The sequence below is a fragment of the Pongo pygmaeus genome, chromosome 22 (genome assembly GCF_028885625.2).
Source record: "Pongo pygmaeus isolate AG05252 chromosome 22, NHGRI_mPonPyg2-v2.0_pri, whole genome shotgun sequence".
Lineage (NCBI taxonomy): Eukaryota > Metazoa > Chordata > Mammalia > Primates > Hominidae > Pongo > Pongo pygmaeus.
This window is the reverse complement of record NC_072395.2, coordinates 43799751-43819866: the sequence shown is the minus strand read 5'-3', so window position 1 is coordinate 43819866 and position 20116 is coordinate 43799751. Positions and strand designations below refer to the sequence as shown.

The following is a 20116-nucleotide window of genomic DNA, read 5'->3' as shown; positions in this document are numbered from 1 at the left end:
AGTGGTCTATCAATTTTGTTGATCCTTTCAAAAAACCAGCTCCTGGATTCATTAATTTTTTGAAGGGTTTTTTGTGTCTCTATTTACTTCAGTTCTGCTCTGATTTTAGTTATTTCTAGCCTTCTGCTAACTTTTGAATGTGTTTGCTCTTGCTTTTCTAGTTCTTTTAATTGTGATGTTAGGGTGTCAATTTTGGATCTTTCCTGCTTTCTCTTGTGGGCATTTAGTGCTATAAATTTCCCTCTACACTCTGCTTTGAATGCATCCCAGAGATTCTGGTATGTTGTGTCTTGGTTCTCGTTGGTTTCAAAGAACATCTTTATTTCTGCCTTCATTTCGTTATGTACCCAGTAGTCATTCAGGAGCAGGTTGTTCAGTTTCCATGTAGTTGAGCGGTTTTGAGTGAGATTCTTAATCCTGAGTTCTAGCTTGATTGCACTGTGATCTGAGAGATAGTTTGTTATAATTTCTGTTCTTTTACATTTACTGAGGAGAGCTTTACTTCCAAGTATGTGGTCAATTTTGGAATAGGTGTGGTGTGGTGCTGAAAAAAATGTATATTCTGTTGATTTGGGGTGGAGAGTTCTGTAGATGTCTATTAGGTCCACTTGGTGCAGAGCTGAGTTCAATTCCTGGGTATCCTTGTTGACTTTGTCTCGTTGATCTGTCTAATATTGAGAGTGGGGTGTTAAAGTCTCCCATTATTAATGTGTGGGAGTCTAAGTCTCTTTGTAGGTCACTCAGGACTTGCTTTATGAATCTGGGTGCTCCTGTATTGGGTGCATATATATTTAGGATAGTTAGCTCTTCTTGTTGAATTGATCCCTTTACCATTATGTAATGGCCTTCTTTGTCTCTTTTGATCTTTGTTGGTTTAAAGTCTGTTTTATCAGAGACTAGGATTGCAACCCCTGCCTTTTTTTGTTTTCCATTTGCTTGGTAGATCTTCCTCCATCCTTTTATTTTGAGCCTATGTGTGCCTCTGCACGTGAGATGGGTTTCCTGAATACAGCACACTGATGGGTCTTGACTCATTATCCAATTTGCCAGTCTGTGTCTATTAATTGGAGCATTTAGTCCATTTACATTTAAAGTTAATATTGTTATATGTGAATTTGATCCTGTCATTATGATGTTAGCTGGTTATTTTGCTCGTTAGTTGATGCAGTCTCTTCCTAGTCTCGGTGGTCTTTACATTTTGGCATGATTTTGCAGCGGCTGGTACCGGTTGTGCCTTTCCATGTTTAGCGCTTCCTTCAGAAGCTCTTTTAGGGCAGGCCTGGTGGTGACAAAATCTCTCAGCATTTGCTTGTCTGTAAAGTATTTTATTTCTCCTTCACTTATGAAGCTTAGTTTGGCTGGATATGAAATTCTGGGTTGAAAATTCTTTTCTTTAAGAATGTTGAATATTGGCCCCCACTCTCTTCTGGCTTGTAGAGTTTCTGCTGAGAGATCCGCTGTTAGTCTGAATGGCTTCCCTTTGAGGGTAACCCGACCTTTCTCTCTGGCTGCCCTTAACATTTTTTCCTTCATTTCAACTTTGGTGAATCTGACAATTATGTGTCTTGGAGTTGCTCTTCTCGAGGAGTATCTTTGTGGCATTCTCTGTATTTCCTGAATCTGAATGTTGGCCTGCCTTGCTAGATTGGGGAAGTTCTCCTGGATATTATCCTGCAGAGTGTTTTCCAACTTGGTTCCATTCTCCCCGTCACTTTCAGGTACACCAATCAGATGTAGATTTGGTCTTTTCATAGTCCCATATTTCTTGGAGGCTTTGTTCGTTTCTTTTTATTCTTTTTTCTCTAAACTTCCCTTCTCGCTTCATTTCATTCATTTCATCTTCCATCACTGATACCCTTTCTTCCATTTGATCGCATTGGCTCCTGAGGCTTCTGCATTCTTCACATAGTTCTCGAGCCTTGGTTTTCAGCTCCATCAGCTCCTTTAAGCACTTCTCTGTACTGGTTATTCTAGTTATACATTCTTCTAAATTTTTTTCAAAGTTTTCAACTTCTTTGCCTTTGGTTTGAATATCCTCCCATAGCTCGGAGTAATTTGATCGTCTGAAGCCTTCTTCTCTCAGCTCGTCAAAGTCATTCTCCGTCCAGCTTTGATCCGTTGCTGGTGAGGGACTGCGTTCCTTTGGAGGAGGAGAGGCACTCTGCTTTTTAGAGTTTCCAGTTTTTCTGCTCTGTTTTTTCCCCATCTTTGTGGTTTTATCTACTTTTGGTCTTTGATGGTGGTGATGTACAGATAAGTTTTTGGTGTGGATGTCCTTTCTGTTTGTTAGTTTTCCTTCTAACAGACAGGACCCTCAGCTGCAGGTCTGTTCGAGTACCCGGCTGGCCGTGTGAGGTGTCAGTCTGCCCCTCCTGGGGGGTGCCTCCCAGTTAGGCTGCTTGGGGGTCAGGGGTCAGGGACCCACTTGAGAAGGCAGTCTGCCCGTTCTCAGATCTCCAGCTGCGTGCTGGGAGAACCACTGCTCTCTTCAAAGCTATCAGGGACATTTAAGTCTGCAGAGGTTACTGCTGTCTTTTTGTTTGTCTGTGCCCTGCCCCCAGAGGTGGAGCCTACAGAGGTGGGCAGGCCTCCTTGAGCTGTGGTGGGCTCCACCCAGTTCGAGCTTCCCGGCTGCTTTGTTTACCTAAGCAAGCCTGGGCAATGGCGGGCGCCCCTCCCCCAGCCTCGCTGCCGCCTCGCAGTTTGATCTCAGACTGCTGTGCTAGCAATCAGCGAGACTGTGGGCGTAGGACCCTCTGAGCCAGGTGCGGGATATAATCTCCTGGTGCACCGTTTTTTAAGCCGGTCGGAAAAGAGCAGCATTCGGGTGGGAGTGACCCGATTTTCCAGGTGCCGTCTGTCACCCCTTTCTTTGACTAGGAAAGGGAACTCCCTGACCCCTTGCGCTTCCCGAGTGAGGCAATGCCTCACCCTTCTTCGGCTCGCGCACGGTGCGCGCACCCACTGACCTGCGCCCACTGTCTGGCACTCCCTAGTGAGATGAACCCGTACCTCAGATGGAAATGCAGAAATCACCCGTCTTCTGCGTCGCTCACGCTGGGAGCTGTAGACCGGAGCTGTTCCTATTCGGCCATCTTGGCTCAATGTCCTTTTGTTTTTTTTTGAAGGAAGACAACAGAAACAAATGCCATTCTCTTCACATTATGCTATTAACATGACTCTTTGCTGTTGACATAACGTTGATCACCTGGCCTGGGTAGTGTTCGTTAGCTTTCTCCACTGTAGAGTTACTCTCTCCCCACCCCTTCTCACACTGTACTCTTTGGAAGGAAGTCACTATGTACAGCCCATGTTTAAGGAGTGGAGAATTTTGTCCCACCTTCTTGAGTGGGGAGTAGCCCCATAAATTATTTAAAATTCTTTTGCATGGGAGAGTTGTCTATCCCCTCTATTTATTTGCCTGTTTACTCAGCCATTTATTCAATCAATCATTCATTTATATCAGCATAGCGGTTTGAACGGTGGCTCCCAAAAAGATATGCCCACTACCTAATCCCTGCAACTTGTGAACGTGACCTTACTTGCAAAGAAGTCATCGCAGTTGTAACTAAGTTAAGAATTTCAAAGTAAGATTATCCTGGATTATCTAGGTGGGTCCTAAATCCAATGCCAAGCATCCTTATAAGACACCGAAGAGGAGGTGCACTCAGCAGAAGGTCGTGTGGAGATGGAGGCAGAGCTTGGAGTTATGCAGACAGAAGACCAGGGACATCTGGAGCCATCAGAAGCTGGAGGAGACAAAGAATGGATTCTCCCCTGGAGTCTCAGAGGGAGTGTAGCCCAGCCAACAGCTTACTTTCAGATTTTTATCCTTGAGAATTGTGAGAAAACAAATTTCTATTGTCTAAGTCACCGACTGTGTGTTAATTTGTTATGGCAGCCTTAGGAAAGTAATATAATGAGTATGAGTTTATGAATGCTTATTTTATGTTTTGCATTATAATCTCATATAATGTTATTTATTTTATTGCTTAACTTCTTCCAGCTTTGGTCATTGGGAGCCCTTTCAGTTGGCAGCAGTGGTTGTTAACAGGCATCCCTGTCTCCCATCCTGGTGTGTGTTGCTGGCTTCTGCTTTGTAGAGCATTTTAATCTGCCCTGTGCAAGCACCACCTCTGAGTCAAGTCCACAGCCTCTGACTCACTTTGCCTGGAGCTAGGTCATCTCCAAATCCTGAACCAGAAAGTGACCTTTAGTGTTTTATTATTCTTTAATCATTCTGTTACCCATCAGCACACCTGGGAGTTTAACTACTTTCCAGAAGGTTTGCCAGGAGAGGGAAGAATTAAGCAGGAATGCTGACATCAAGCAGGTTTTTCTACGCCCTGAAATGTTTACATGTTTTAACAACACACTTGCAATAGCATTAATGAGGAGGCAGAAGCAAAAATGTGCTTTCAGACTGCTTCATATTGGGCCTCCTTAATGATATGTTTTCATGCAAAGGCAAAGTTAATGTTTTTTGTTGGGAAATTTGAAATTTCAGATACTTTAGGTCAAATGTACAACCACATTAACCAAGGTGTCTTTAGCTACTGTAAATGAGAGCCAGCATTCTAGGTTCCCTGGGGAATTTCCTGGAAGATTTTTGAGGATTAAGACTGAAGTTGCTCTCCAGATGTAATATGGATAAACAACATTGCTTGGGTAAATTTAGACTTTCTCTCTTTGTAAGCCAGAAGGGCCTTGGTATCCAGTTGCTACAGAGCTTGTAGAATTATTGTCTTCATCTCCTTTGCAGTAGAATGATTTGTTTTGAGAACTGAACGTGATAAAAAGAGTAGAGATAATTGTGAGAGATGATAAGGCGCCAAATCTCCCCCACCCCCACTCCCCGCCCCAAGCTTGTACCCCTTCAGGATTTCCTGTGTTCATAAATGCCCCTTATTGATCAGCCTTGAAGCTGGGCTGTCATTTTTATCCTCTTTCCTCCTTCTCATCTCCCTTCCTTTTTCGGTTCCTCCTTCACCCTCCCCCACCCAATCCAAACTCCAAGTACAGCCCATTTTTCTTCCTTTCACCTGTGTATCTATTTAACTTTGCCTCTTACAGCCAGCACCCTAATGCAGACCCGCATAACCTTATTTCTGAAATACTGCAAGACTTTTAATCTAATTACCTACTTTTCGACTCTCCTTTACGTTTCTCTAAGTGCATTAATGCATAATCACATCTCCTAAACATAATCTTGTTTCTTGGTATTCCCCAGCTGATTATCCTTTAAGGTTTCCTCAATGCCTGAATAAGAAAGTCCACACTCTTTCCTGTAACTCTAAAGTTCTCCCAGATCAAGCTTAGCATGCCTAACTGTAAATCCTATAATTCAAAAATGGCATGAAACTTCTGTGCTCACTGAAGTGATTATTGATGCATAGATCTGCCTATTGTCATTTTCTTTCATTTTCCTTCTTCTTTTCCACTGTGTAATCCATTATTTCAATGCCACATCCTATAGATGAGCTCTTCTCTTTTAAGGGTCTACAGGCTGTTCCTGCTTCAGGCAATGGCCTCCCTCGTTAAACTCCTGTGTTCTTATTGGCTACTGCAATATTTTTCAAACTGAGGTCTGCAGAGACATACGATAGCCATGGTTCTCAAACTTTCAGCATTTCATCAAAACCACCTGGAGGGCTCGTTAAACAGAGATCACTGAGTCCATTGCCAGAATTTTTGATGCAGTAGGTCTGTAGCGTAGGGACGCATTCTCATTACTGATAAGATTCAGGTGATTCAGGTGTTGCTGGTCTGGTAACCACATTTCAAGAAAAAATGTAGTCCTATGGCTTTAAGATTTTAGTGTCCATTGGAATCCCCTGGAGAGCTGATTCAAAGCTTAGATTCCAGGGCACTCACCCTCATAGTCTGATGAGGTAGGCGTGTGCTGGGCAGGCCCTTTATCAATCCCAGGTGGTTCTTATCTGTGGTTCTTAGCCCTGCCCGAGAATTCTTGTTCTGCAAGGTGCAAGCACTCTCATTTGGGAGAACAGTGGTGAGCCATTAGGCTCTTACCCCCTAGCATCCTGCGCTGCTCATCTCTGTGCATTTGATTTATTGCTTCAATTAAAGCTTTAAGTTTATTAGAAAGAGTTTCTTTTGATTCTCAGTCTCTAGCACGGTTTTTCCCAAGGAGTAGATACCCAAGACAAATCTTCTGGATTTTACCCAGTTTGAAAAAGTAATTCCTGTCTATTTTGATGCACTGTGAAAGTAAGAGCTGAATTGTGAGTGGGGGTGGGAGGGCTTGATTGGGCTTTGTGAAAAGGCCTCAGGCTGTTTGAATTCCCAAGACGAGCTTCCACTTTCCCTGATGTGGGCGCGTTAAGGCCAAGCCTCATTTTTCTCTTTTGCTGGAGGTGAGAATTGAATATCCATATGCCTGTGGTTAAGTGGCATTCTGATTGCTGGGTTAAAACTAAGCCACTTCCCTACATACTTTCAGGTAGTTTCTTATGAGTGACAAACTTTTAAAAAGTGAAACCAAATGTCACTTTCATTTTAGCCTTAAGAGTAAAAAAGATTGAGGGCACAGAAAAAATGAGGAGGATGATTTTTTACTTCCATCTGGACTGATTGCTTAATGTTTCAGTAAGGGACAATGTATGCAGAATAAAGAGGTGTGCTGAGAAGGGGTGGGCAGGGATGCTAGAGGGCTACATATATTTGTCTGGTGGCTCTGTGTGCCTGGTACTAGGGACCTTGCAGTATGAGGTCCTCTGTATCTGGTCAGTACAGTTGAGACGTACAGATATATAGACGTGCAGGTGTATAGATGTACAGTAAAGATGTATAGATGTACATACATATGGTAGAGATGTGTAGATGTACAGATGTACAGTAGAGACATGCAGATGTACAGACTTATGATAGAGATGTGCAGATGTATAGATATACAGTAGAGACGTGCAGGTGTACAGATGTACAGTAGACATGTACAGATATATAGATGTATGGTAGAGATGTACAGATGTACAGACATATAATAGAGACATACAGATGTATAGATGTACTGTAGACATGTACAGATGTATAGACAGACGTAGAGATATACAGATATACAGATGTTCAGTAGAGATGTACAGATGTATACATGTATAGTAGAGATGTATAGATGTACAGACATACATTAGAGATGTACAGATGTACAGTAAAGATGGGCAGATGTATAGATGTTCAATAGAGCTATACAGATGTACAGATGTTCAGTAGAGATGTACAAATGTATAGATGTATAGATGTACAGACATACAGTAGAGATGTACAGATGTACGGTAACAATGGGCAGATGTATAGATATACAGTAGAGATGTATAGATGTACAGACATACAGTAGAGATGTTCAGATGTATGGACATACAGTAGAGATGTGCAGATATATAGATGTAGCGTGTATAGCTGTACAGACATACAGTAGAGACATGCAGATATATAGATGTACAGTAGAGACATGTATAGACGTACAATAGAGATGTATAGATGTACAGTAGAGACGTACGGATGTATAGATATACAGTAGGGATATAAAGATATACAGATGTTCAATAAAGATGTACAGATGTATCTCTGTTGTTAAGAGGAAAGCTAGGGAAAGAGATTAGAAGTGATCACCTTCGCAAGAAAGTCAGAATTTAAAAATCGTATATTTAATTTAAAACTGATTGGCCTAAACTTACTTGATCACTATTAGCGTTTCCCTAGACAGTGTTCCCCAGAACACCATGTAGAAAATGTTTGTATAAACGCATATATATATATACATACACAACTGAATCTGTGTTACAGTAATACAAATTGTGCCAGAATTTTCAGCAGCATATTTTACTTATTTTAAATGAATTATGGAGGTGTGAACATTCCCTGTTATAAAAGTACTTTTCTAGAACATGCTGATGTCCTGAAGAATATCAGAATATTCTAAAGTTCAGATCCAAATTAGTTTTTAGAAATTCGATTTAATAAATATTTACCAATTTGACCAAGAAAATAGCTTTTCTTTCTCCAAAGAACTGAATTTTATTTTAGGTGAATTCAAAATTTTAGATTTAGAGAAAAGCTTAGAGCACAAACTAAGGTAGACAAATGAAGTAAGTGAGTTGTCCAGTGGAAAACTCCCGATTGTTCAATGATAGGAAAAGTTGAAAAAAATAGTATACATGCACAGGGGAATATAATGTAAGTATTGAAAAGAAGGAGAATGATTGATAAGGTGACCTGGAAAAGTGTTCTTTATACATTGGTGAGTAAAAAACAATCAAGTTGCGAAATAATATATATAATATGATCTCAGTTTTGCCAAAAAGAAAAAGCAACCCTAACAAACAAGCAAAAACCCCCAAACCAACCAACCAACCAACCAAAAGCTGTATGTAAATATACACGTTTTGGTATGTTTCCACAAGAAAAATGTGAAAACATACTTCAAAATGCTGATATCGGTTATCTTGGAAGGGTGGAGTGGGATGGGGAGTGATTTCTTGGGTTTTTCCTTTAAATGTCTCTATTGTTTGCTTGGGGGCACTGACTGTTTAATGGTTTTGTAGATAAATGGAAAATTCAATAGTATATTTTTTTAAAACTCTCAAAAGAGGAGGCCTGAAAGTGTTAGAAATACCTTGTTAGGAAAACTACTCACCGTTTTTCCTTTCCTTTAAATGAGCTGTGGGTGAGCTTGTCAACTCTAAAGTAAATGGAGATTTCGGAAGGTCTTGAGCATACTTGCTTTGTCCTCAAGTACTAAGTGTTCTTCCCCGAGATGTTGTTTAAATGATCAACCGGCCTATGAAGTAGGAACTTGCAAGCAAAGGTGAACTTCACTTCTGCCTAAATTATTTCCAAAAAAAATTGCATGAAGTTTTCAGAATATTAAGATTGGAAATGTCCAGTTAGAGGATCTTATAGTAGAGCAATTTGTGCAAAAAATTTACTAAATCGCATTATCATGTTAGTCCCAGAGGAAATCCAAAGATGTGCCCTAAAACACTGTCCATGGTCTCTAGGGTTTTAGCGTGGAGATGAAGAGACAGATTTAAGTACACATCAAAAATGGAGAATATTGGCCGGGCGTGGTGGCTCTCGCCTGTAATCTCAGGTGGGTGGATCACCTGAGGTCAGAAGTTCGAGACCAGCCTGACCAACATGGTGAAACCCTGTCTCTACTAAAAATACAGAAATTAGTTGGGCATGGTGGCAGGTGCCTGTAATCCCAGCTACTCAGGAGGCTGAGGCAGGAGAATCGCTTGAACCTGGGAGGCAGAGGAGGTTGCAGTGAGCCGAGATCACGCCATTGCACTCCAGCCTGGGCGACAGAGCAAGACTCCATCTCAAAAAGGAGAATATGATTAGATGATATTCAATCTTTGTGTAGTGCCCACTTTCAGCAGTGTAGACATCCAAAAATGGAGAAATGAGTGAGTGCTGCGGATTTTGGACAAATGCTGCAATGAAAATTTTTGTACAACTAGAAAGTAATAAAATATAAAATAAAAATCCAAGTCTCTGCAAAAAGCTACAATTACTCCCAGGTAAATAATCCACACACACACAAAACTAGACTATAAAAGAATTAGAATTCCTTTTAAAATTGTTCAATGGACAGCATCTACCATCTGACATTCTCCTTGAAATCTTATTGATGTTAATTGGGATTATGAAGGTGGCTAGTGAGGGTGGCTGACTTTTTTGTATTATTTAAATATTTTCTCAGTTTCTGCTGCTTCTAGGGGCTCTGCTGCTTCTAGTGTAGATTTCCACTTTAGTAAATCTACAAGTGAGCTTGCTGCTCCAAATGTTCTTTAAGGAAACGGAATGATTTTCCCTGGCAGTGTTTACATCTTCCGTGGAGCTCTCAGGAATGACCTCCTGAGCTCTGTGGGCTTGTCGTCTTTACTGGGCAGCCTTCCAGCCAGGGCAGGTATTTGAAAAATTGTATACTTAGGCCTTTGGACATTACTGGTATCCCTGCTGAGGCTGCCTGTGTCTAAACTGCTTCCTGAATGCTGTGATTACCTAGAACACCATTATTATTGATGATGGGGACATACTCATAGTGTCCTCTCCATTTGCAAAGTGCTTTACAATGGCATTCACTTATTATTTGTTAGATGTTAATGTCTAATTATAGCACGCCTTTGCCAAGCCTTAGAAAGGTTGCCTGGTAGGCTTGGCTTCTGGGGTGGGATGCCCAGCCCCGCTCCCCCTGCTGGGTTGAATGCATGTGGTCTCATTCTGCTTCAGTCTTTCAGTCCAGCATACCAGCCTCTTATATGTCTGCGACCCGAGGACAGGAGACTGGGGCAAAGCAGGCAGAACTTGCCCTGATCCTGGGCTGGATTCAGCCCTTCAGTATCAGGTCACCAACTCCTGCTGTGAGGATTGGGTACTTATGACTTTTCTCTGCAGCAAGGACTGTGTCCTTCCCTTTGACCTGACAAATGTATACAGTTGCAATCACTAGGAAATAAATCTACCCAAAACGTACAAATAGTTTGAGTGTTCTTTCATAAGACAGCTGAGGTACTTACCACACTGCATTGTGCATTGAGTAGATAAATGTTTGTCTTTTCTAAAATGGGGGACATTTAAAAAAATTGCAGACAAAAACCACTCTTCTTGTTGTAGATCTATTGGCATTAGCTTTGAGGATTTATAACCCAGCTGAGCACTTGAGTTAACAAAACATTCTTTGTCCAAAGAAATTTAGAATTATAGTCCAAGTTTCTTTTTAATTATGAAAGAGAAGTAATTAAGAACTGGATGGCTTTAGATTTTGATAAACTCTGGGGCTGTGAGTGTCTCTCATGGGAGTGGGTTGACTGAACCAGGGGCTTCCAGCCCAAGGCAAAAGTCAGTGTGTTGACATCACATAGCTGTGCTATTGATTAGCTTTCCACATTTGGGTGTTTACGAGCTGAACAGAAAATACTGCTGCTATGCATGTCTGCAGCTATCTCATTGTTGGTTAGGGATCCTTCAGTCCTAAGTCTCTTCTCTGTTGCCATGGAGTTGAAGCTGAAGGTTCCCAACACTTCTCAACATGCACTTCATTGTTGGGATAAACATGGGCACTTCCTCATTTCACTGGGATCTAACTGTCTTGCTGTTCTCCACTGTCTTCGTCAACTACCCCAACTGCCACAGCTCAATGGAACTGCAGTGCTCACATCATATTGCTGTGGAAGGCATGTGAAGAGCAGGTGTTGACCTTAAATTGCCCCTCACTGGTTTCAATTCTAGAAGGACTAGAAAAACACGCAGAAGTGAAGTGTGATTTCTCCATAAGATAAGACTGACCATAGAACATTTATGGTATATAGTCCCTAGACTTATGCTTCATCTAGTATTGTAATTTATTTCATTTTTTTGTGTAATAGTGATAGCTGTGTTTATTTTGCAGTTCCTTGAGAAAGAGGAGGCAAATCCAAAAAGGACATTAGTTGAGACTCTGAAGACCATCCCTATTTTGGGAAGCTCAAGATGGATGTCAGCAGGACCCTGGTTCCCATTAAGGAGGCCTGAGTTTCCAGCTGCCCTGCTCCCATTTCCTTGTAGCAAGGCAATGGACATTTGAATAAGGTAAGCCTGTTTTGTTCCTACCTTGGATTTTGACTCTGGGGCCATGGGGCAAAGAAGCAGGGGGCATTCTAGAATTCCCTGTCCAGGGTTGGTAGTGGTGCTATTAATAGTGAGGCCACAGTAAGAATCTATGTAGGATCTTCTATTAGGATTTTGGCTGTGGTTCTGGCCTCCTTTTATTTTGTCCACTTTTCTGTGCTTGGTTGACTAGCCTTTTCGGGAATCCTGTCATCTACCCTACATCCTCCTGATAAATTGCATTTTGCCTTCAAGTAACCAAAGTTTTTTCCTTTACATGGAATCAAGAGCCCTGCACAGCACTCCTGTTCTGGGGCCCAGGATATTGACTACAAAGGTTAGTAGAAACTATTTTGCCCAGTACCTCTTTTTAATAATAGAAGAAAGTTTTCTTTGAACTTGAGAGTGAGACTTTGTGTCAACTAACATATATATTCCAAGTCAAGTGTCTGAAGTACTCACAGCTTTAGCCACTGTGTTTCTATTATTCTAATGCTTTATGCTTTTAATGGCTGATTGTGCATTCTTGTGTAAGTGCTGATGGTACAAACTTGCTCCAGATTCTTGTTTTGGCTGGTTCTGCTAATACCTCTTTTATGTATTCCTGATGTAATTACTTGTGAATTCATGCTGTAATAAGAGAAATTCTATTAAGTATTCTTAGCTTTATGAGGGAAAACAATAACTTCTAATGGAGGGTTATCCAAAGAATGTTTTTGCTATTACTTAGGAAATGGATTCTTTGGTTTGTCTTACTCCCAAATGTTCACCCAGATTCAACAGTCAAAAGTTGTCTGTGTTGCTTACCTAGGAATTTGCTTTCTTCTTCATGTATATTTACAGGAGGGGTTATGTTTACTTGGCATTTGGGAAATGTTTTCACAATGCTCATTTCATGTAGCAGATTCTCATTTCGTGAATGAATATCGTCTTGATCCATGTGACACAAATCTCTGGATTGTTCTGTAGGGGCAGACAGTGTATCTGCTATCTTTCATTTGTGTATGTAGAATTCCTTATGTATGGCATCGTGATGTGTGCATGCAAATGCTAATGTAAGTTAATATGATCACATTAAAATGTATTAAATACCCAGAATTATGTCAATAATTAACACACAGTTGCAATATGTAACAAGAAGCAAACTCTGAATATATAGAACATTTATTCAGCAAGTATTTACAATGGCATCTTACTAGGTGCTAGGCAGTTTGAGGAGAGCTGAAGCTGGCATGCTTTCCACTCAAGAGATTATCGATTTAATTGGGGAAACTTACAGTTTCATTGGAAGCTTATACTCTAATAGGTTTTACGGGATTTTAGTCAACCCACGGATATAAGCTCCTTGTTGGCTTACATGTTCCTGGCAAAACTTTGGAAGTAGGCATTTGGAGGCAATAAAACAAACATCTTTTAAAGGTTTTAGGTCCCTAGTACAAAAGTCTCCGGTATCTCTGAGCTGAAATTCTAAGGCTGACTTCTAAGCTATTTTCATAGTGACCCTAAATAGGGTAACAGTAACGTTTTGAAATCTGAGACCTGAAAGGGAACAAAAATAGGAAATCAGGGCATCTTGGACCTGGAATGAAGCCCAGATCATTTGGCTTTACCAGGAGCCCAGAAACTTTTTAGATCATTTGGATGTGAAAAATCACTGACTTGACTCCCATGGTCTTTTTTTTTTTTTTTTTTTTCCTTTCTACTTCCCCTCCCACCCCATTTTACTCTTCTAGAATCCCAAAAGATACCTGTTTTGGGCCTCAGTGGTTTTGGGTTTTAAAATTTTTTAGGCTGGGCGTGGTGGCACACGCCTGTAATCCCAGCACTTTGGGAGGCCGAGGCAGGTGGATCATGAGGTCAGCAGTTTGAGACCAGCCTGACCAACATGGTGAAACCCCGTCTGTACTAAAAATATAAAAATTAGCCAGGCATGGTGGCATGCACCTGTAATCCCAGCTACTCAGGAGGCTGAGGCAGGAGAATCACTTGAACCTGGGAGGCAGAGGTTGCAGTGAGCCAAGACCATGCCAGTGCACTCCAGCATGGGGCAACAGAGTGAGACTCCATCTCAAAAAAAAAAATTTTTTTTTTTTTTTTAGTAGAAGGCAGAAATACCAGTGCTACTTGGGAGACATCCACCATCATTCTAGGGAGTGAATTGGAGCCAGACTACCTCTTCCCACTGATGTCACCTCCTTTTCCATGACCTTCTTCCTGATTGCGGAGCAGTTTTCCTTAAAGGGCCACAGAGTAAATATTCTAGGCCTTGTGTGCCATATGCACACTCAATTGCAATTACTCTACTCTGCCATTGTAGTGTGAAAGTAGCCAGGGAGACACAAACAAATGAGCATGGCTGGGTTCCAATAAAACTGTATTTATAGAAGCTCAATTTTGAATTTCATATAATTTTCATAGGTTATAAAATATTATTTTTCTTTTGATCTTTTCCAACCATTTAAAAATTATTCTTAGCTCAAAGTGGTACAAAAACAGGTGGCGGCCTGGCTTGCATGAGGGTCCCTTAGTTTGTCTATCCCTATTGTGGAGAATCATTATGGAATGTTTCTTATCTGTACCCTGAGGAATCCTAGTTAGAACTGATGCTCCAAGAAAATCAATGTAAAAGGAACATAACTGGCTGGGCACAGTGGCTCACACCTGTAATCCTAGCACTTTGGGAGGCCCAGGCGGGTGGATTACCTGAGGTCGGGAGTTCAAGACCAGCCTGGCCAACATGGTGAAACCTCGTCTCTACTAAAAATACAAAAAATTAGCCGGGTGCAGTGGTACATGCCTGTAATCCCAACTACTCTGGAGGCTGAGGCAGGAGAATTGCTTGAACCTGGGAGGCGGAGGTTGCGGTGAGCTGAGATCACGTGACTGCACTCCAGCCTGGGCTATAGAGCGAGACTTTGTCTAAAAAAAGAAAGAAAAGAAAACAAACATAATCACCTCAACACTAATTAGAATCCTAGAATTTTAGGAATTACTTTTCTCACATTCCTACATTTAGAGATGCTCAGGTGGTGGCCTAGAGGGAAATGACTGCCTCTTGTGACCTGGCTCCCCCTGATTCACAACTGTTAGCTTCTCTTTCCCATGCTCATGCAGATACCCAGGGCCCTGGACTATATTCCATATTTGTTTATTCATTAAAACAATTCTTTTCTTTATTTTCCTTTCTCCTCTCAGTTGGGATTCTCCTGGGGTGATGATCTGCTAGCATTTCCAGGGAGACAGATGCCTGCTTGCCTAGTGGCCTTGAACCTCAAGGAGGCTTCCCAGGGGGAATTTTGGATGAAGACCTATATAAAGGTGTGAGGTAGCTGCTCAAACTCTTGAGTCACTGCTGTGTCATCTTTTATAGGTTGCCATCTCTAGTACAAGACGAATGTGAGGGTGTGTGAATGTATGTGTAGTTTATAAGAACAAAATCGGTGATACGTTTGCCTATAGCTTTATGAAGGGTGTATCAAAGTCAAGGAGCGAAGCCCATAGACTGAAAAGAAAAATGAAATTCAGATTCATCATGGCCCAGCTTTTAGCCACACATCAAAGATGTTTGGTCTGTTGGCTTGGCTTAAGAACACACTGAAGTTATTGTATAATTTATTTCCCAGTGTGAAGATTTTAAGTGTTGAGGGACTAGAGACACTGTGAGTGAGAAAACCAGTTTTCTTTTGGATATTCATCTGAAGGTAAATAATTCAAAGGTAAATTTAAATGTGTGGGATAAATAGTCTACCTCTCCCGAATACTCTTTCCTATCTCATTTTTGGTTGATAGTTCCAAGATAATGCCTCAACGACTCCCATATTCCAAAGTGCAAGACTGGGACTCCAGAGTCCCCGGAGCTTGCAAAGGAGGGGCCAAAATCCTGTTTTGTGGCCCTTAGCTGACCTCCTACACAAGGCCATAAAAGAGGTTGGGGGGTCTGAGAGAAGAACCTGGAGTTTGGAGAGAGGATTGGTTTGGGAAAACTTGGGCTTTGAGTTTCGTTTTTCACCCAAGCTCCAGACCTCTCTTGCCCACTCCTCACCCCCTAACCTAAAAATGATTCACTTTTCTCAAGGTAAGAGAGGTGGCTTGAAGAGGTTTATTTGCACAGCTGGAGCTGTGAACCCTGCGGTGAATAACATATGCCTACAAAAAAATCTTCACAGGTGAGAGGCTGGCTGGACCAGCTGTGGCAGCTGAGGACAGGGCTGTGTTTGGGTCTGGTGTCCTCCGTCTGATGGTGGGTCAGACGTTTCTGTGACCTGGGGGCCAGATGAAGGCCACATGTCAGGGCAGCAGCTTGGGGTTGTTTTAGATCCTGCCAGCAGGGCTTCCAGGAGGAGCAAGAAGATATCAACAGAGTGGGGTTGGAGGTGTGCCACTGGATGCCAGGACTGAAGGAGGAATTGTAAGCTATAAGCAAGAAGATACATTTATACTCATCAAGAGAACTATGGGTGAGGGATCCCCAGCTTGGAGATGTTGTCCAAAGAAGACAGAAAGCATCCCACAGCAGCATTGTCATTAAGCACCAGCAAGAACCAAAGCTAGATCACAGAGATGCCCTTCAAGTGAGTTCTTTCCTGTCTCCTTACCTCTTCTCTCCTCTTTGGTTCTGCTCCTAGAGGAGTTAGAAGCCACAGCTTGGAGGGTGAGGTATTTAGGGCAGAGGCCCTTCTTCCTCTCACTTTGAAATAAAGTTTGGAGTTTGATGTCACACAGGATGTTATATTTAATTACTGAAATGAAACTACCCTTAGGAGTGTAAGTGAATAGAGAGCAGTCAGTAACCATAGAGTGAAGGGATGTCCTATGGGGGTTCATACAAGATTTTACCAGGAGCAAGATAAGATTTCATCCACAGGCAAAGAGAATCAGCAACACAAAATGGCCTTGACTAGCAGGGGGAGAAAATAATAAAGTTGGTTTCTGATTGCTCCTTGCCAGTATCACCTATTTAATATCTGGGTTACACCTATAATTTGCAACAGCAAATTACAGGTATATAAAATCTCAGTTTCCTATAGTTTTCTTACAGGATTAGACTCCTACAGGAACAGAAACTTTAAACCAGAGTCCTCTGTAAATTTTTCACAAATATTTTTGGCTTGTTTGTTTATTCTTTGATGATTTTAATTTTGATTTCCAAACTGAACAAATTCAGCCTAACAAAAGAAAATCACAGGCTAACTTTATTTACAGAAATAAATTTAAAAATTCAAAGGAAAATATTTGCCAATGAAACCGAGTGATGATCAAAAGGAATAACACATCAGGACTGAACAGTTATTTCAGAAATGAAAGCGTGTTTCTATACTATGAAACCTATTAGCATTTTTCAGTTTATTAAAGAAAAAGAGAAAAATTACATGATTCTCTTGCCAGGTACAGAAAAAGCAATTTATAAAAATTCAACAGATATTCCTGGTAAAACTAGGAAGAAATAACCTTTTAAACTTAGGTAAAAGGTATCTGCCAAAAGAGCAAACATGTAATAGTGAAACACTGGGAGCATATTAATTAAAATCAAGAGCTCTATTATTACTCCTGATTGTACTGCAGATACCAGCCAATGAAATATGACAAGAGGGAAATAGTGTACAAACATTGAAATGGAAGTGATAAAACCACAATCATTTGTAGTTGGTATGATTTTCTACCTAGAAAATCAAAGAAAAACTAAAAAGCTTTTAGAACTAATATGATAATTCATTGAATTGCCTGAATGTAAGACCAAACACTGAGATCACAAATTTACTGCTAAGAGTAGCTCATAAAAATAGATGTTATTCATAATAATAAAAATACCAAAATGCCTAAGAATAAGTGCAGAAACTCAGAAACACTGAAATGCCTAGGGATAAACCTGAGAGCCTAAGAAACGTACAAGGAAAGTTAGAACACTCTATTGAAAAACATAAAAGAAGTGATGAATAATACACAGTATTTCTGGATGGGAAGGCAGAAGTGTAAACTGGTAATTTCCTCCCAATTTAATTTATAAATTCAATGTAATTCCAATAAATTTTTTTTTTTTAGATTTTTCTTCAAGTAAAAATATGCTTTGGGCCGGGCACGGTGGCTCACGCCTGTAATCCCAGCACTTTGGGAGGCTGAGGCGGGCGAATCACGAGGTCAGGAGATCAAGACCATCCTGGCTAACATGGTGAAACCCCATCTCTACCAAAAATACAAAAAATTAGCTGGGCATGGTGGTGGGTGCCTGTAGTCCCAGCTACTTAGGAGGCTGAGCAGGAGAATGGTGTGAGCCCGGGAGGCGGAGCTTGCAGTGAGCCGAGATTGTGCCACTGCACTGCAACCTGGGCGACAGAGCGAGACTCCATCTCACAAAAAAAAGGAAAGAAAGAAAAGAGAGGGAACTTTCCACAGCAGTGTGGTTTTGTGTGGTTTTGGCACGGAAATAGAAAAATAATGGGATAGAATTGAGAATCCACAGAATCATGTGTCTTTTTAATTAAGCATTTATAAATGGACTGTTTCATAAATGACACATGGACAATAACGTTTGAAAAAATTATTCTATACCTTATGCCATATACGAAAATAAATTCCATATGGTTTAAAGACATAAACTGAAAAAAACACCCTATAAATATAAGAAGAACATGTTGCAGGACATTTTAATAACCTTTGAGTGGGGAAGATTTTCCTAATTAAGACACAGAACGCAGATACCATAAAGATACACAGTTTAAAATTTTAAACTTGCCCGTAAGCAAAGTTAAAATATAGGTAGTATAATGAGACAAACAATATAAATAATAAACAAAAGATTAATTTCTATAATATATAAGGCATTCTCTAGTCAATAAAACAAATTACCCAATAGAAAAATGGACAATGATAAGGAAAAATCTATTCACAGTCCATGGAAATGTGAAAAATTAGTAAGCTAACTTAACCAAAAAATGCAAATTAAAATAACAACAAATGAGCATTTTTCATTCATTGGGCTAGCAAAAATAATATTTATGGTAGAGATGGTGTGGGAAAGTGAACATTTGTTACACGTTATTGATGGGAATGTAAAGTAGCAAATAATGCTTGAAGGGATTTGGCAATTTTCACCTGAATTTAAAATACTGATTTCCTTTAACCTAGGTTTTCCATCTCACAGAACATCTGCATATATGCACAAAGAAAAACATATAAAATTATTTATTTGTCAGATTAAATAAATTAGAAATAACTTATATGTCCATCACTAGAAATTGGTAATATAAGGATTCTATGAAACCAATAAAAAGAATCAAGTAGATCTATATGTCCTGAAACGAAAGGAACTCCAAGATGTGGCATTAAGTTAAAAAGTTACAAGTTTCAGAGTTTCAGAATAATATGTGTAGTATAAATTAATGTTTGTAAGAGTAAAAAGATATCTAAATCTATATCTGTACCTATAAATCTGTATTTATTCACATGAATGCATAAAGAAAGTTCTGGAAGGATACTGTGGTTGCCTAAGGGAGTGGTCTTATTTTAAGAGGATGAAATGGGTAATTTTGTCTCTTATATCTAATTCTTTAAAATTTGAATTTTTAAAAAGAACATGATTTTTGTATTACTTTTGTAATTTTAAATGTTGTTACTCTACTTTCCCTTGTATACATTGGACAAGAAAAGTCCTCGGCTTTCAATAACTCCCACTCTTCCTGCAAGGGAAGTGGTGTTTTTAGCAGCCCTAATGGGTTTGCATATTCCTGGGGCTCACCTCCCTAGGGGCTTACATTCAACCGCTGGTCCTGCTAAATAGAGCTGCAAACACAGCTGGATGAATCTGAATCATAAGCTCATAGTAAAGTAGAGAATTAGAAAGTGATTTAATAATCTAGAACTTAGAACTATTGTATAGAATACAGAGTTGTGGGGAATTAGAAATAAATGGTTTGATCCAATGTTAGAAACTATTATCTATGGAAAGACCCAACAACTACAAGAATTGTGAATAAAGCAAGAATCTTAGAAACTCAGAGTTACATAGAAATGCAGAGCCATCTCTTTGGATGTTTCCATTTCACAGACGAAGAAAGGGAGCTGATGGACTTTTGGTGATTTTCCACAGGACTCCTGAATCCTAGTGCTCATTAACTGTAATATCCCCAGAGCTGTTGTTGTTGCATGAACTTATAAGGGAAACCGTGTTATTAGGAAAAGTAATTCTATTAAAATAATAAGAAAGGAAAATGCTTAAGCAAGAAAAAAACTACAGACATGAACAGAACTTTCCATTTTATTCTTCTTCAACTTGGCCTCACCAAAGTATAAGAAAAGATTTCATCGGTGATGAGGAAAGTTGAAGACAATAGTAGGAAGGCCGTGACAATGAAAAAAAATTCTAAATATGAATATTTCCATAACAAAGTGCCATAAAATAACTGTGGGAGAAGACTAAGTATGAGATTATGGCTATTGAGAAAAGAAAGAACTGATTCTACCCAGAAAAAATGAGAAGAATCCCAGAGACAGATGAGAAAGTGGGCAGGCTAGG

General features: G+C 40.2%; 1 long non-coding RNA gene across 1 annotated transcript in view; it reads left to right on the top strand.

Annotated features, from left to right (window-relative positions):
* Window positions 1-11410: 11410 nt before the first annotated feature.
* The window catches only part of LOC129022530 (uncharacterized), a 28377-nt gene continuing 19671 nt past the window's right edge, over window positions 11411-20116 (top strand). Inside the window, exons 1-2 of the long non-coding RNA XR_008496456.2 lie at window positions 11411-11589; window positions 11896-11944. This is a non-coding gene — a long non-coding RNA (uncharacterized LOC129022530). The remainder of the gene's footprint in view (window positions 11590-11895; window positions 11945-20116) is intronic.